The 19,254-nt window shown below is 40.5% G+C and overlaps 1 protein-coding gene across 2 annotated transcripts in view; it reads left to right on the top strand.

Annotated features, from left to right (window-relative positions):
- Nucleotides 1-19,254, top strand: part of LOC105204886 (leucine-rich repeat-containing protein 24) — a 130,801-nt gene that overhangs the window by 78,589 nt on the left and 32,958 nt on the right. For both annotated transcript variants that reach the window (XM_011174151.3, XM_011174154.3), the window contains exon 2: nt 9,076-9,119. The gene's annotated coding sequence lies outside the window, so the exon portion shown is untranslated. The remainder of the gene's footprint in view (nt 1-9,075; nt 9,120-19,254) is intronic.

Consider the following 19,254-nt stretch of genomic DNA (forward strand, 5'->3'; position numbering starts at 1 on the left):
GTGCAGTGCGCGAGATTTTCGCGCGAGGTGATTATCTCGCGACGCCCCGGCCCCGGCCCCAGCCCCAGCCCCAGCCCCCGGTCTCGGCGCCGGCGACGCGCACATAAGCGGAACGATTATGGCGCGGCCGCGGCCGCGCGCTGCCCATAAAAGCCACTTTTACCTCCGAAAAACTTTGAGCGCCGGTTACACTCTATGATACGGCCGTGATACGCCCGAAATAACCACTGATAATCGATTTTCAAATAATTTCATAATGAACATTTGATAATGATAATGAAACTCTTGCCAGTTCTTCCGTTATTCTCCCCTAAACCCAATTAACCTAATGTACCCGTGTACACGTACCTAACGAGGTATCTATACTTTTGCGATATAAACGCGTTATCGTTTATCTATTTTACGTTCTGCGAACGTTCCAAAGATAACGCGGAGCGATCATCGGAATTAGATATTATCGCTACGACCTGCCTGCGCGAGGGTAATTTGATAACGGATTAAGTAGTAACGATAATAAAAAAGCGGTGCACTCGCAGAAATTCGACTGAAATTTCTCCGCCGCTCATGATCGCGGAAATAGCCGATTCCACGATCGCCAATCGCCGACATTTTTCACCTTGGATATTTATTCGGCGCTATCATGGGGCGCACGTGCTTCACGTGCCCGCTACGTACCGTGACGTCGATCGAGAGCGTTTCGCTTAAAGCGATAGTCGTGAACTTAAGCGGCGCGGGCTCTCTATGGGGTGTGCGGGAAAACGTGCGTGTGGCAGCTTGTCCGGACTCTATTTGTCTTGTTTTTATCGATATCGATTACCAAGACGATTATTACGCGGTTGCTCGCGCACCTTGCGAGAAGAAAATGCGCTATATTACTAACTGCGCTCTCCGCATATCTCGTAGAACTTTGGAGCATGCAGTCTTAAATCGAGTCCGCGTCAGATTCAACGAAACTACCCAAAGTATCGAATAGCGATAAATTCGCGAGGCAATTCGTATTGCGCTAAAGACTGCGCTATCCTGTAAGAAAAATCCGTGCAAACAAGTTTTTCCTTTTGTTCCATTTCTCTCTCTCTCTCTCTCCGAGACACCCGGTAGATTAAGTTACGACGCCGGATGCTCGGGGGAAGCGTCGGCGTGAATTTCGCCGATGCGTTTCTCCACTTGGATAGCAAGCCTTTCGCCATTGTTGAGTGTACGTGACCACGTGCGCCGGCTCGCATTAAACTTAAATTAAATCGCGCGTCGAGAGAGAAACAGTGGTGTACGGAAAGAGAGGAATGGAGAGATAAAGAGAGAAACTAGGCTAAAGGATACAGTGCACTCTGCGGACTGGCGCATCGAAGGACTCGCCTCGCCTCTCGCCACATTTTCCCCAACCGTTGTCGTTGATGCTCGTGGTAATGCATACATGGTACAACGTATACGCGGATTTGTAATAAAAATATGGAATTATGCCAGGAGGACAGTGCGCCGCTGGTGTTATTAATGCACGCTCATGAAATTGTGAGACTGCAACACGAGCCGTAATCATATTTACAATAATATCACGGCTTTACTTCCTCACACCATTGAATAAAAAACGCAAGCGCGAGCTGTTTGTATTGATAACGGCAAGGTGCCGTGAATGCGAATTAACTCTTTTGGTATTTAACACTCCGCGTATATACCTACGTTTCCGTTGAATTTTTCATAATTATCCGAGTCGAATTTCGACTGCGAAATATCCGATCGAATTATAGGATTCGATATATCCGACAGCTTAAATCGGTATTCCCAATGTTTTTAACGTGGATTCAGTTTGCATTTGACATACTTTTTACGTTCCTTTTCGATGGATGAAAAATGTTTTATCGCCAGTGCGCAAATAATTTCGTGCAAGTGAAAAGTCTGTATTTCGTCGATATTTCCAGTTGGTCGAATTATTAGTTCGATTCGCCAATGTCCAACGCCGAACGCCGACTGCAATAAATTCTATCGTCCCTCTCCCTTTCTCTCTTTCTCTCTGCTGGATGTGCGTATTCCTCCCTTTTTATTTTATCCCTTTCGTTGCAAGTTAACCATCATTGAACACATGATACGACTCTCGTGTGCGTCAATCTGTCGATACGAGTTCCTTAAAAAAAAAAAAAAGAAGGGACAGGCCAAAGAACCGCTCGTATACCCTTTTTCTTCTTTTTTTTTTTGTAAAAGCAGCTCTAAAAAAAGGGGCTTATATACCCTTTCAGCGTCTAACAGCGGCGGCGAGGAGGACGGAAGGTGGGAGGAGGAGAAATGACCGGTCGATCCATTTTCTTCGGTCGCGTCTGTTCGTTACGTCTTTTTCCACTTTTCTCTTTTCCACGCTCGCCGTTCAGAACAATGGTCCCACATTTTCTCGTCCTGCAGGGGAAATATTCCTCCCGGTCGCAAAAAAAGCTCGCCCGGCCGGCTGGGATACACGACGCAGCGGCACGAGCACGATTATGGAAGGAAGCGTTGCGAAGAACTAGCCCCGTCTCCCCCCGTTGAATTTATTGGCTTCTCTTTCGTGACGCGCGCGCTATACATAGTCCAAGTCTAATATCGAGCCGGGCGTATTTTCAAAAAAATTGCTTTCGAAATATTTCATGCAAGCTGTATTACGCCAAAGGACGTCTTTTTTTCCGAAAATTCTTTATCCTTTCAACAAGATTGATTATCTCTTCCTCGGAAAGACACTAGTGGACGTGTCTCGATCCTTCGGGGTCGTAATCGCGAGTCCTTGCGAGACCGCTCGGAATCCTTTTTGCGGTCTCTCAGCACGGCGGAGAGAGCTTGCGGAAGAGAGAAAGAGAGAGAGAGAGAGAGAGAGAGAGAGAGAGAGAGAGAGAGAGAGAGGGAAGAGCTCGTAATTCTTCGAGCGACATCGCGAGACGTTTCATTAAGCTTTCACGCCGGTCTTAATTTATTAACGAGCCGCCCGGTAAATAAATTATCCCCTCGGGCTGGCCGTATAAGGGGGAGGGAGAAATTCGGCGGCTCGATTAATCGCCCAGCACGAACAATCGACGCGCACGGACGTCGGGACGCGTTATTCCACGTGTCACCATTAATCAATCGCCGATTAATTATGGTAATTGACGGGCAGGAGGACCCGTTAATTCGTCGCCGCGATTATCGCGACCAGAGATTAGCGCGACCATCGTTTTGATAGAAATGCAGTCAATTATGAAATGGTCCGAGCTTGTGGTGGGCAAAGTGTGCCTTGTTAAGAATGCTCTCTGTGAAACGCCGCGCTATTTATTGTATCTGATACCGAGCGACAGATAACGACGAGAACATGTAAGAAATATTGCTCTCTAGGTAGGAGGAGACTGCGCCACCAATTATTTCTACGTTTCTCCGTCTGTGGAGTTGCGTAATGTAAATTGTTCGTTGCACTCTACGCTGATGGTCTTGGAAAATTATTAATGGCTCATCTAGCCGTATCCCCGATAAACTTTCCGCGGCGCAAATGATAAATAAGAATTCCTTCTAATTAGCACTTTGTTCTGCGTCTGATCATTATATTTGAAGCGAATCAAGTGATAAATACAGGGAAGGAGAAAATCGCTTTAACATTCCTGACGTGTATTGCTACAGTAACAAGTAATTCGCTTCTCATCTCGCGTCATGAATAACGAAATAAATATTTTGTTTCATCCTGCGAATATTGGTACTAATAAACGTTAATTAACTACTGCAACGTATACTGCAAGTTTATCCCCCGTTTATTAATTTATTATGAAAATTGTGCTTTTGCAAACTGTTTTATCATTGTGTTAATAATTATTATTTAGCTTCGTTATAATTTTGTTACGCAATTTTGACATAACTTTGATGCTGCTTTACGCCGCCGTGTCAGTTTATTTTTTTTGTTTCTAACGCTCGTTGCCAATAATTTATACATTAGAGGATATACGTTACGCATTAGAGAATATTATACATAAAATCGTTTACGCAGGAAACGCGAATACCGTCGGACGCAATATAATTTAATTTCTTTAACGCCAAAAATGTATCAACCAAATGGATTCACGTGCTATGCAATTACATTGATTAGTCGCAAATATCTGGTTCTATCAAACTGCGAAAGCGCAAATAATCTTTATTTAAGTGATTTTGGTCCTGGGAAAACTTTGAAAGAAAGTAACCGAAGGGGGATCTTCCACCACGCCGGAGACTTCTTTTAATTAATTAATTAAGAGTTTATCTCTCCGCGCGCGTCGAGAGTTTATCGTTGTGATCTAATTAACAAACCCGAACTCGTTTGGTGCATCCTTTCGGGATTTATTTATCGGAAAATATAAATGTTGATGTTCTCGGAGATTATTCGCCTATGAATTGAATTAATAAAGAAAGGCTCCTTGGTCGACGTGATGTAAAACGCAGAATAACGGGAATATTAATTAATAGTTTACCTTGCCGCTGTTAAATAAGTTTGCAGACGCGGTAAACCAATTAACTGCTGAAGAGAAATAAACTCTCTGTATTTGCATTCCAAATGTGAAAACAGTTTTTGTCACGGTGCTAGAAATAACTTGAACAAGTATATGCATCTTCTTTGAAGCTGCGTGTTAATTTATATATTAAACGGATATTTATATAATGTTCATTATAGAAGCGTATACGCGTACGTATTGTACCGTGTGCATTTTTAAACGTAATTTTATTTCATTAACGCAATTATCATCCTTCGCCCTCAATTATTATCTTATCACTAGAAAATGTAAATATTATCAATAATTAATTACACATAATTTAATGAAAAGACTTTTGAGAAAGGATTTTTGCCCAGGTATATTAACACATTTGGAAAAAGTTACAATTATTTTTAAATTAAAAGAGGAAAAGATTATTCTTGCGTTTGGTCGCGTCATCGTGAGAGCTCACAGCTTGGAAAAAAAAGCGAGTGCTTTTTGCCCTTGCTGCTGAGCCCAACTAGCGAATAATTAGCGAGATTAATTAGCGAAATGTGGGACGGATTGGCAGGTGCTCGCGACAGGATTACGTGCGGCGATTTAATCCGCTTCGACGGCATCGTGCCCCTTCCGTCGACGTGCGAAATGCAGTCTGACAATTGGCGGTCGTAAAAAAAAAAAAGAACTCGGCGGGTGTGCTTTCGAGTCGAGGATTATGAACAATACCGCGGCGATGGAAGGAGCATCCTGCCGGACAAAGGAGGGAGATCGCTCGATTCTTCCGAACGAAGCCGGTGATCCCCGTTGCTTCGTTCGCAATTATTTTTTTTTTTTTCCCCTCCCGCCGTTTTCCCTTCCCCGCTCTATAAATGGACGTCGCGATTAAACGGGCGGACGGGAATTGTTCGGACTCATCGCGGCTGAACAAAAGCCGCGCGTCTCGTATTTTTATTTTCACCCGATGCTCGGCACGTTGTTATCAGGTGGCGGCAGTGACGGCGCGGCGGGTTCAGTTCGGCGACGCCATAGAAATGAGCTTGAGCGTTAACGAGAAAGAGTGCATACAATTGATGCTGCCTAGCTTCGTGGAATTCTCTAAGTCTTTCTGTTTGCCTTTTTTTCCCTACCCGTGTGTATTATGCCTAATTTAGATAGTCCTTTCGAATTAAGAAAACAGAAAATATATAGAAATGAAGGCTACATATAGGGGACAAGATTGCTTCATTAGGCAAAGCGGGGAAGAAAATTGGTATGGTACATGTATGAATTATTCCGAGGGAGTAACCATTAGCTAAAATGTTGTCCCACAAATTACACGATTTCATTTGATTTCATCTGATTACACAATAATTTTTCCTGATTGCACGTGTAATTATCAGATTTCTTGTAATTAAAAATGATTTTATTTGACTAGAAACACCATTGTCTGCTAATTTCTTTCAAATAAAATTAAATTGAGGGCTAGCCACTCAGAAAATAGATATATTCAAGACCGTTGGGATTCGTTATGATTGATAAAAGATTTTTCTAATAAAAGCGTCATAAAAATTTTTGATAACCTTTTTTTTAAAGACAACATGAAAAATTAATTACAAAAGCCAAAAGCTTGTACCGACTTCATCAAATTTTATGATAGTCATACATGATTTTATCATAAATTTCATGACGATTACACATGATTTCGAATGATTTCTGGTGATTTTATTATAATTTCTGATAATTACATCTAATTCCAAAATGATTATATGAGAATTTCATAATGATTTTGGAGATCTTGTCCCACGATTACGTCAAGTGGTTGACACCCCCTGTGAATTCTTCATTTTATAACTTATTCCCAAAGACTCTCGGAATATCCTCTAATTCGCGAGAACATACACCTTGTAATTTTCGGTATTAAACACATAATTGCTCAATCAAGTTGAAATGTACAAATGCACAAATTATCTTCGTGTTTTCTTCGCGTTTCATACGAGTCCTTTATCTCGCCGACTTGATAGCACACCGCGCTGATGCTTTTGAGATCCATGATTTTGGAGCGACATTTAGGTCGATGTAAAAATATAACTCGATTCAGTTGATCCTTTCAGCCCTCGCGCAAACTCCCGTTCTCCCTTTTCTCCCTGCGCGTAAAGTCAGCCACGTCGCCTATTTACTACGACTTAATCCTTGAGCGACGAGCTGTATTAATCATTAAAACCGACAGCCGCTCAGATACGAAGCTTTTAGCAATGAATGGCGCGAAGTCGACCTTAAATCTCAAATCACTCCTAAGTATCGCCATCGCCAGAAACTTGCAGACTGTGCGCGAGGCTTTTAACTGCCGCATCCCGCCTGAATACACCGGACCCTCTGTTCGCTATACCTCATCCCGCCCTTCGCTTCAGCTTCGTACCAATCCTTTCTTCGCCCATTCGTGCGATCGCGAGATAGGTAACCAATTCTAAACTAAAACTGTACGAGAGCGAGAGAGAAAGAGAGAGATCTCGCTTTTTTCGCTGCCGTTGTTTCTCTTCCAGTTGTAACTGGAAGGGACTGAATTACAAGAAAACCGCGAGAAATCCGAGTATCCATTCTCTTAGCAAAAAGGTCGCCAACGAATGAGCATTAGCTTCGTTGCGCCGCGAGTATTTCGTGCGAAACCTGTTCACACATTATTGAACATTTGTTTGTACGAATGAAGGGGAAACTATTTTTGTAGTACAATTTTGGATGAAAAAAGACTTGCTGAAGTACTAAAATGTTTACTCCAATACGTTCTGCTAAATATTGAGTTGATTTAGGTAATTCTTGAAAAAATATTAATGGTTGACGTGAATGATTCCTTGAATTACAACTTTTTTTGGACAACTAAATAATTGTTGAATTCCAATGTTTAGTTGAACATATCGGATTAAATATTTTAGTTTTTTTACTAAATTTTTTCTTGGTATACAAAAATATTTTAAACGTATAAACACACTTTCTTATAGAAGAAAAGACATTACATTTGAATTAGATTGATTTTGCGATCAAATATATTTCAAACCATTTCAAAGTAACTACCATGATCTAAACGAAGGTTCGTTTTATTCGAAAACGATGAGTTGTTCCGGAAAGCGTGTCCGAAATCGAAAAATCGAAATTGCAGTATCAGCTGATTGATGTGGGAGTTTAAGCTATGACATGTATGTCAATATACTGCAATAGCTTTTGCGATTGAATGAAAACAAGGGACACGCAAAAAAATAAATTCTTAAAGAAACGCATAAATGCTTTAATCCAAGAATATTTTACGCTTAGAACAGCGCCAAGAATAAATAATCTTCAATTAAGAATAAATTATGATATTATTATTATTTTTATTCAGTTAAAAAAATATGATATTAGATAAGAATAAAATATAGGTACTTTGCACACATATATTTATTATTGATGCAAATGAACAGTAATTGTAATTGAAGAGAGCACTTCATACTCAAATGAAAACAAATAGCATTCAAGAATAAAAATATACGTGAATGAAGAATTTATTTATTTTTTGTGTGTATGAAGGAAATCACCAATTTTTCGGCACAATCTCTTTTTAGTAAGCATAAAATACATACGATATTTTATACAATATATTATGAAATGTACTATAATGTAAAATTATGTACTACAAAATCACTATGAATAATAATATTGTAATATAAAACTACATTCTATAAAAATTTAAATACAATTAGCCTTTTTATTTCGATAGGTATAAAATTCATCTCTTTAAAATCTTATTGCTGCAATCTTTAATATCAGTTGGAACGCAGGTAAATTAATAACTTTCAGCTCTCTCTCTCTCTCTCTTTTTCTCCCCTACAAACTCTGGACTCTTAAAGACTCCGATCTTTCGCGACTCGCAAATCCAAACTTAAAACTTTAAAACAATCAGACGCGAAGAGGCTTTTACTCGCTCCAAGTATTTAAAATAAGTGCGTGCCTCGAGGTAGAGGTTGGACAGAAATAAAACAATTGTTTTCTCCGCACACAGGGGGTGTACGCAGTATGACAAGAATATTCGGTTCGGTTCGGCAACGTCTCGAAGACTTTGGTCGGCAAGAGTCACAGGCATTACAGTTTATAAGCCCTGTTTCTCCGTACCTCTAGTTGGGACGACGAAGCTTACGAAAGTTTGCGACAACTCGCTAAAATGGCGTTCTCATAGCCGGCTAATTCTTTTGGTATCGGCTTATTGGTATTTCTTCTATTCCTCGCCTCGCGACAAGGATCGGTTATTTCCGCCTGTTACTCTTCGTCAAGTTCGGGCGATACGCCTTGCACAAAGGATTAATGTCGGCGCGCGCGGTGATCCTTTTGCCGGATATCCCGTTATTGTCGTAGCGTTACCTTCGGTTTCTCATAAAACGAGTAAAGCAGTTGCTGTTGGCGCAACGGCGATGTTTCGTAAATATTGTGCCAACGTAAAATTGTGTTATTATTCAAGCAGGAAGTTTTATAGTGCGAGTTTATTGTGCCAGCGAGTATATCGATCTAAATTGTTGCGATAACGATGTTTCACGCAACGCACAATATTTACCATTTAATTTTTACGATAATAAGCTGCAGCGTAATAAGTTTAAGGAAAACGATTCTGCACCATTGCAGCCTTCCCTTCATCGTTCTCTCTTTGTTGTTGCAGATCGGTGGGCCAACGAGGAGATAAGGACCAGGCCATCCTGGGAGGTAAGACTCTCTCCTCCTCCTTGTTTCCTCCAAGTCCTTCCTTCGAAGTCGAAATTCAAATTTCCAGCTAACTCTCTGCCGGAGCTAGATATCTCGGTAAACTGGCAAGACTTTGCCGCATTCGAACTCGAAATTGCTATTGTTCTTCGGTCTTCGCCGACTCTCTCGGCGCACCGATTATTATAATTAATTATCGCTACGGTGAAAATTTGCGTTCTGTCGACAATTCGCGTAAAGCGCGCGTACATTCAGCGCGCAACGCGGGGAAATTGCATGAACGCACAGATCGCATTACTTGACTTCCCTCGCATCGCGGAAAGCTGCGAGGTACGGCAAAAAGCCTGAGAGTTAAGCTCCCCGCGAGACGGGGGAGACGCCCGAGCTTTGTGACATCGCGCGCCTCTGATACGCGCGGGAACGCGCAGATCCGAATGCACCTTGCACAATTTACTTATTTCAACGGAGCATTAATTCGACATTTCAAACGATCGGACGATTCATATCGAAAATGGTAACAATGACAATATACGTTCGTCGTCGGGCGAGTAACCATTCGTTCTAGTTTGCGTTGTCAGGCGAGTCGGTGAATCTACTTCGGTTTGAATTTTCACGTAGAACAGAGGAATCGACATCTGTCAGTGGAGGCCGCGCGTCATTGAACGCGAGACGTCCCAAGTGTCAAAGATTGCTCGCTCGACCATAAAATTGGATAAGAAAGATTAGAGCCACGGGAGCGCGCAACTGTTAATAGAGACTTTTTGCTGAACCATATGACGCGGTAGTTACTGGTCCTCTTTTTGTCTGTTATGGACGCTGCTGTCGTGCTAAATGTAATGGCACTAGCGCGTTTTATTGGCGTCGGAGATAAGCATCGTCGCTGCGATAATTAACAAAGTTTAATCGGAACCTGAACTGACCGCACTTTGACCGCGCTTCTTTCGAATGAATAACTTTACGTTTCGCAAAATCGTCAACGATTTACATTCGCTATCTTTTACGCTACAATTCTGCGATAGACGTAAAAAAAAATATTTGACAATATTAGATTAATGAATCAATAATCGATAGCATTATGTAATAAACAAAAAAATTACATGTAGTCGTGTTGTCTTTTCGTTGGTTTTACTTTTTGAGATATCGGAAGGAAAAAGACGCTGTCGTTTCTTGACGTATCATTCGGGTTTTTTTTTTGTAACATCTTTTCTATTTTTAAATCTGATAAATCAATACTGTTCATTTATTTTTATCCGTTCTGTAACTTGTAAACAACATGATTAAGAAAGCGAAAACTTTACTAAAATAAGCAGCATTGGGCATAAAGTTACATTTCAGTTATGGACATTATAGATTGTGATTTGGACTATTATTATTCAAATATTTAAAAAAATCGAATGTTCAAATTCAAATATTGTTTGCATCCGATAATGCTTGCATAATTACTCAAATATGGGAATTTCGATCAATCATTTGAATATTTAGATACTAAACACAGTTGGCAGCAAATTTGAATTAACAGATCTTCATATATATTTAGCTACATAATAAGGCTATTTACTCTAATATTTACATTTATAAAGCATACATGTTATACATTTTATTGTATAATTTTAATTGTTAATAATGAAAACTTAAAAACTTGGATTATTTTCATTAGCTACTAATTTTTGTATATCATTAGATACATGTTATTTTTCTCCTGTGCACTTTAATCTCTTTTTAAAAATTGATATAGCAGATGTGATTCTTTCAGCGTTTAATCCGAGAAATATTATTAAATGTTAATGTAATTGAAACAAACTTTTTCATGATATTATTCAAATATAAATTATCGCAATGTCCAGTTTTATTTAATTTTTTCTCGTTATTTGCTATTATATATTTGATATTATTGATAGCTGCCTCCATATTAAATGAACCTCTAAACGTGGTATATTGTATTTATTATTCAAATCATCAAAGTTTGCATTATAATATTTTCTTTTTAATTTTGCCAAAATTATACGTTTACACTTTATTTTTTAAATATTTCATGAGCACTGAATAAAATACGCTCGCAGATATTGTGTGATTTAAATACAATTTATTATTATATTGGAAATTACATTGTATAACCTGTTTACAAGCTGTCTCTCTCTCTCTCTTTCTCTCTCTCTCTTTCTCTTGCTTTAGAAACAGTGAATAGCTAATTAAATACAATTTTGAAATTTGATTAAAAGCAAATTTACATAATCGAAATCCCAGAGTTATTGAACTTATTAAAAATGTAATTTAGATATTCGCGGCTAGATACAATAATTATGATCTACTAGACAATTTGCGTATAAAGAGAGAGAGAGAGAGAGAGAGACAAAGACTAGTTCTCCTCGTGTAGACATATGATAGTGTCATTCGCACGAAACACGATCGCATCTCTTGATAAATTTCAAAGTTTTGATATGCTGCGTGTTTTCGACAATTCGATATCAAATTTTATCCGGATATTGCGTTACTGTTTACATTGTTATTTACATTGCTATATTTTTTATGTACTTTAATTGTTACGTTCTACATTGTTATTTTAATTATTTCGCACATTATACCTAAACGAAAAAGAAAAAGGTGAAACAACGGAGGCATATTGCTGGCATTTAAATGAATTTAATTAAGTATAAAAAAAAAATCGTACATCGTACACGACGATATGTGGATTGTGAAGAAAATTCTTGTAATTTTCATTAAATCAAGACCATTAGATTATGGAGTCCGCCGACTTTTGGTTCTACCTAAAATGGAAGAGCGGTCGTGCACAGATATCCCGTATATCTGCGCATAATCCCCAAGTTACAAATTCTATTAAGCGGGAGAGAATGGAGGAGCGACTGAAGGATTAAAATTACCTAGTGTCTTATTAAAAGAAGAGATTGCGCTCTCACGCTCTTCCTTCGGTCAAATAACACGGTGCTCTTCGCTAAAAGAAACTTTTAGTCTTGATTGTACAGATCCCAATTAGCTGGATCTTTTCGATGAATTTTAGAGAACCCTTCATAGATATCTAAAAACACACGTTTACGGTTCGTACACGTACACGTACTAATTGCACGTATTCGTTTTTATAAAGCGATTTAACGAGATATTTAACATTATCAATTTTTCAAATATATTTAACCAATTCAAATATGTATCGTTTCGCTAAAGCGATATAATATTCTTTTGCTAAAGTAAAATTTTGATTTAATTGCGATATGACGCGTATACCTACGTCACTCGAGCGTGGCAAGTACATCTGCACGCAGTTTTTGCGCCTCAGTTCTCGCTTTAATTCGCGCATTCTCCTTTTTGTCACACTCGCTGGAGAAGCGAGACCCTTAATTACAGCTGACCGAGTGGCGATTAAACTCCGCTAATTGTCGACACCGATGACGCCGGACTCCGATAAGCGCTGCGCCATTCTGCAAGCCTGCATTGGTCGAGATACGATTCTCTCTCTTTCTCTCGCGTTTCATTTCATTTAATCGATAAGCGAAATGTGTATGTCTCAGATCAAAGTAATAATATTTTTTTGAAAAAAATCAAAGAGGCCCAGATTGAATCTTATGATTTAGAGCGTTCAGAGCTTTATCGTGAAAATCTCAGAGTCGCCGCACAGAATACGTCAGTAGCTTATTGCATTTCTCGTGAGAAATTTCGCGCGACTCAAGGTGTAGCGATATGGGGCACGAAAGAAAGAGACGGACCGGAATATACTCCGTGGGAGGGACGGAAACGCGATGGAGGGTGGGTGGGCATCATGGACGGGAGATAGCGTTATCAGAATTGCCTTCGGGAACTCCACTAATTTTAACTAACAGTGGAAATATCGCAAAACTTTTGAGCGGCGAGCCCTCTCGCCAAACAATTTATCTCTCTATCTCTACGGGAGATAGATAGAGAGAACGGGGGAGAGGGACGTAGGGAATGAGAAAGTTGAAGGAAGGATAGAGAAGAGAGGAGGAAGAGGAAGAAGAAGAAGAAGACAGTCTCGCCTGTAGCCTCTTACTTATCCACTCGCTTTGCGGTGTTGCAAGGGGTGTGGGATCGACGGAGAAGGGGGAGGCTTTAGTGCGCCTTTAAAGTACAGTATAACCCTGGAAATTATAGCACACCACTGGCGCAGTAGTATGCTCGGCGGTGGCAACTTAATAAGCCGATAGGATACGATCTGCGCGAGTGCGCGCGCGGGGAGACCCCCCCGACCGACGGCGACGCACGGCGCGGTAAGCTCTCTCGCGCTAATTATTTGCGATTATGACTTGGCTGGCGAAGTGATCGCGCGTGTTGATACCTCGCCTCGCCTCGCCTCGCCTCGCCTCGCCTGTTATAAATAGTCTCCCGGCGACGTTTTATTTCATCAGATAGTTTTTCACTAGGTATTAATCTCGTTTCGGTGTAATTTGTGGAAGTATAGCCCTCGCTGTAAATAAATGTCTCGTACAATTATGTTAAAATCTTGTCACAACAGCTGTTTAAGTCAGGTTTTCTCGCCTGGCGGTTAATACGCATGCATCAATTCTCTTTCCCTCTCGCCCGCGTTTCGTTCGCGCGCGGCGAGGTAAAAAGGTGTCCAAGTTATTAGATCGTTATAATTATCTCCCAATCGCAATTTGTGCCATTTACCCGATATGGCATCTAAACGACCACAATCAGCACGTTCGATCGATTGCCGAGAAGCGAGTGAGCGAGAGTGAGCGAATGAGCGCGCGCCTACCTATATATCATTATTTTATTATGATGTGGTATTACCCGTAATGATCGTCGTATCACGCTAGGCTGAAACTTTGAATACCGTAATTACCAGCTTGAATTTACCACAAAGAGCGATAAAGGAACTTTGGCTGATCGAACTTTTTTATATCGCGCGTATGCAGATCTCGATGGTAACGCGGCGGCGGCGGTTTAACGTTTACCACCTCACCGCCACCGTTTCATCATAGTTTCACCGTACGAGTGCATATCGTTGATACCAACGACCGGTAGATATAAACCCCCTGACGGGGTTGCATTAACTACGCGCTATAAGAAGACCGCTATTGAGTTTTGCGGCAGTTTATCGCGACCGTAACTAGAGCGGCTTTATGTCTCGCTGATAAGCCCGCGGGATGATGGCGTATGTCATCTCGTCCCTGCGTTATCGTCGCGACGGTTGGACGAACAGACGGAATTTCGTTCTCTCCTGACAATTCTCGTGACAAACTGGAGGACGTAATAACGTAGAGACAGAGCTTTACCGGATCGAACAAGAACGCGGATCTCTCGCAATATCTTTTCACAACAGCATCTCGCAATTGTATAATTTTGTAATGTTTAACGTGTGTTTGCGAATATAAATACGGTAAGAGAATATGTTTACGAAAACAATTTAACTATTTATCTCTCGCGCTCGGCGCGCTGTTGTATAAATACGAAACAATTAAAGATTAAAACTCATTTTTCCAGTTGCAGTCAGACGCGTTCGATTTTTCCGCCGTTTAGCACAGAGCGCGTTGCTAAGGGTCTTCTTTTTTTCAGCAGCTAAAGTTGTTAGTAGCTTAAATTCGTGATTTAATTGAAAGCTCACGCGGAATTCCAGGTACCTGCGTACCTAAGCGATGCTCATCGTTGAACTTTTTTAATCTGAGTAAAATGTTTACGAAACGGTCTGCAAACGATTTTACGTTTATTTTGTTCTTTTTTTTTGTTTGTTTGTTTGGGGAAAGAGAGATAAGGGAGGAGATATTGAAAACGAGAAGCAAAATGAGGGGAAGAGAAAAACGGGACAGAGAACAAGGGCGGGGGGGGAGGAGAGGGGATGGCAATTGTGATCTTTTCGTGACGGTAAACACCATGTAGAGTTTCGTGCAAATTCAGAAATTTTTTTTCATTCCAGCTGAAAATACTCGTGTGCGGCGGTTAAAGCGAAGAGGAAGTCGTCGGGATATGTTGGCTTCCTCTGCGTTTTAGCGGAAACTCGGATCTATATTAAATCCTACTAGCGGCTTGTGTTGATTTTAGTATGGCACGGTCGGCGGTCGTTCGGTTTGCCGTAGGAATTGCCCGAACTGAAAAAGCCAATCCGCTTGATTGCGGCTCCGAAAATGTCCGCTCGCGGTGGCCCGTCTCACAAAATTCGATCGACAGGCGACGAGTGATGGGCGCTCGCAAAAGTTTTATTAGATTATTTCACGCGAAACATCGCGCGCGGTTTTTTATCCGCTCGTCCATTTTTGGCTCATCACGAACTTGATTAAATTAGGCGAAGGATCGGATTAGCGTCTCTCTAGTTCCACGTTGATGAAAAATAAATCAATGCATCAAGTATATGCTTTATATATATATATACTATTACATCGGTTTACAATATAGAGTAAGATTGATATCGCTGATATCGCATCTCCTCGCGTATAAAGTCAACCACGGTATTTGTACACTTTTTGTGGAAATTATTTGGAAACTACATTACTATCATCCTTCCTTGAACTCAACATGCTGAGAACAATAGAAATTTTGCTATTAATATTTATAGAAAAATCGTAACTTTGCTGCTATTTTTCAACACATTTCGTAGCTCGATTGCAAAAAAGGTAAAATAAATAATCTAAATTGTGATAATTTATAATGATCACGATATTATTAAAATTAGATTGACAAAGTTCAAATAGCATTGTATTCTTATTTGTAAATTAAATAAATAAAGTTTTACAAAATGCTCTAGTTTTCTAAATCCCACTATTGCTTTGATAGTGGTTATATATATATATATATATATATATGTATATATATACATATATATATATATATATATATATATATATATATATAGATATATAGATATATAGATATAGATATAGATATGTATAATCAAATATAATAATCGTACAAAGCATATTATTGAAATGATGACATTGACAGAAATTATATTTAGTTTACGGTATTTATCTTCAATATTAATAAAATTATACTTATCTAACGCATTTTTGCTCGAAAATGAAGAATCTAGTAGAACAAGTGTCTCTTTACCCCAGGAAGAGTAATGACTCTTGGGTGATTTAGGAAACCGGTTGCTTAAATCGCACTACTTGAAGGCTCCTAAAAAATCGTCATTTAAACATTTATGACGATACATAAAATTCTAAAAAAATAAATATGAAAGGAGAAACGTTGTATTTTATTATGACGTAAAAAAATTAAAAATATTCGTCATAATTTCTCAGTTATAAGCGTTTATGTCAAAAGTGGTGCGATTTCGGCAACCTTACCCTATTTGAACCATATTTACGACGATCGGTATCAAGATGCGTGACGTTTATGAATTGACAATTGGAAATGCTTGCTAAGCTGCCTTTCCGTCTTTCGGATCGTATCGTTCACAGGAAATTCGTAGCGAAATTGTCAGTTTTGCGAAATTGCATTTTGTTAATGAACCAACACGGCTGCTGCATAAAACATTCCTTTCGCCGCCGCGCCGGAACGACCTTTCCCTTGACGCCTTCCAAAAGATCTCGATAGAGATCGGTGTAACCAAGCGTTGGCTCGGGCGCGCAGGACACACGCGGTACATTTTCTATAGGCGAATGGCTTTGCATGTTCCCGATCGTAATCAATTCCTCTCGAGACCCAGCGCGCGGCGCGGCGGCGAGTTATTAATCGTCATTAGTAACGATCTCCCGTTTCTCTCCGTTTCCGCCAAGGAGGGATGACCCACAACTACCAGACCCTTCTCCGCTATCCGTTGCGTCGTTTCCGGAAGCGCAGCTCGCGTTTGTTGCGCTCCTCCCGGCCGGATGTAGCTATCGATTTGCTTCTTATCGAAGAAAAATGATAGCCACTCTGCGTCTCTCTCTCTCTCTCTCTCTCTCTTTCTCTCCGGAGATTGACTTCAGATCGCAAAGCGCGAGAGCGTTCCTCTCCGTCTTCTTTCGCTTCCTGCCGCAAGTTCCGTGGTTCTCTCTCTCTCTCTCTTTCTCTCTCTCTCTGTGTCTGTCTCAAAGAAACGACGCAATTAATCGGAATTTTAAACGTTACACTCGATAGCCGCGTCATTCATCGATCGTTTGTTTTTCAGGCACCCCGCCTGGAGCAATTCGTGTCCGAAGACAGTAATGTCATCGTGCATACACGTCGATCGTAGTTGTTCCTACAATGTCGTTGAACGATCTCGTGGTAAACTGGTGATCGCATGTAACGGGCAAGCTGTACCAATACAGGTGCAGGTTTGCTCGATGCAGGTCTCGCATGAAGCGGGCATTACGGTCGGAAGTTTCGTGCTCGAAGCGAAGCGAGGCGAGGCGAGGCGAGCGAAGGTAGTTAGAGATTCTTTAATAACAAGAGGAAGAGGACGTTCCTCTCGGGGGAGGGAAACTTAATTAAGTGCTAGTGGCGAGGCCGGAACTTTTTTGCGGCCGTGTAATAAAAGATTATGCTAACATAAGGTATACAGGGCTAACGAACGGCGACTCTCGAGCGCGCGCGCCCGCGCCACCGACGTCGCCGCTTAGAGGAGAGCGAATTAAATTACATTGCCGGCCCGTATATTTTTTCTCGCGATGCGAGGATTGAAATGTTCGTCTATATTTTACGACCCAGCCGTGGCCGAGTCGTATCAAGGGACTCGGATTTTTTTTTTTGAGATGTAGGTAATTTGTAGGTAATTTAGGCAACGCGGGGGATTTATATTTGCGATTCTCTCGCAAAGTCTCATTTGATTATTTGCCCCACGCGCGCAATGTCTATTCCGTAAACAATTTTACTCGCGTCGAGTCAGCGAAGAATGAATGCATAATACATGCAGGGGAGAATATAAAGAGGGCCGCGTGAAAGTAGATACACTGGGTGATGCGGAAGGAAGCGTTTCGTCCCGCGACATTATACAGTTATCGTATACTAAATGAAAATGATTAGATCGAGAGGCAAGTTGTCGATTATCGATGGTTACAAATGGGGCTGGCCGTAAATAGCGATAACGACCGTTTGTATTCGATTGACATATGCGTTCTCGGATCAAATTACAGCGTTAAGAAGATCAGGACACCGTTGTGATAGCATCGGGGATTATTATTATTCCATCGAGCATCGCATTATTATGCGGCGGGTCCACTCTCTCGTCGCATCGCGCAATGTTAGGTAATCCACGTTGCTGCTCGGACGCGAGATCGCGATTCACCATGCAGCCCGAAATTATGCGCGCTATCATTTCTGCCGGTGAATTAATGTAAACAGCCGCGATATAATGCCCGAACGGCGGCCGAATGGCATCAATTATGTCGGCGCGCGTGTAAATAAGTGCCGAGCGCGCTACGAAAATTATTATAATATATCCGCGCGACAAGCGCGTTTAATTGCGCGGCGCGTTTGTCGCGTTCGTCAACTATTATTAATCGCGGACCCCGACTAACGTTAATTATCCGTACCAGATATCGTTCGACTAATGCGAAATATTCCCCGCGTGTTTGATCGTTGACCCAATTCTGTTGCATAATTCGACGCGCAGGGAGGATCTGAAGGGAAGAAGTATTCTTTATCATTATTACGATTTTTTCAAACTTTTTCTTAATGATTTTGCAATTTTAGTCTCAATAATGTTGTAGCTTGTTACAATTTTGAGGAATTCTGAATTTTAATGTTGTAAAAAAAAAAGAAGGACCATTTTCAACTTCCTACTGTTGCGGTATGTGACGCGTTAGAAAAGTTTTATTCGAAATTAAGTATGTTATTAAAACTTTTCACTCTCAAAAGAGAAATTTGTTGTAAAGATTAAAGTTGCCAAGAGTTTCGTAATCAAATACTAGGTTTATTACATTGTAAGGAAAATATACGTTATACGGATAATCATTAAAGTCAATCTACCAAATCTTAGTGTTTGTTAAGTTTAACTTTTGTGTACAGTAGCGATATCATTTTAGGATTTAAACATAATCACCTGGTCTTTTCTGCTATTAGAGACGGACGTTCTCTCATACCATGTTGTTTTTCGCAATAAATACCTTGTGGACGCTTTATTTGTATCAGTAATATTAAATTGATTATTAATTTAACAATGTCATATTAAATTTTCAAATTTGGTAGAGGAGAAGAGGATATTATGGGTCCTGTCGACAATCTGGCTACCCCTGTTATCTCTGTTATCGAGTGACATATTTTAACA

This window comes from Solenopsis invicta, chromosome 16, assembly GCF_016802725.1.
Source record: "Solenopsis invicta isolate M01_SB chromosome 16, UNIL_Sinv_3.0, whole genome shotgun sequence".
Classification (NCBI taxonomy): domain Eukaryota; kingdom Metazoa; phylum Arthropoda; class Insecta; order Hymenoptera; family Formicidae; genus Solenopsis; species Solenopsis invicta.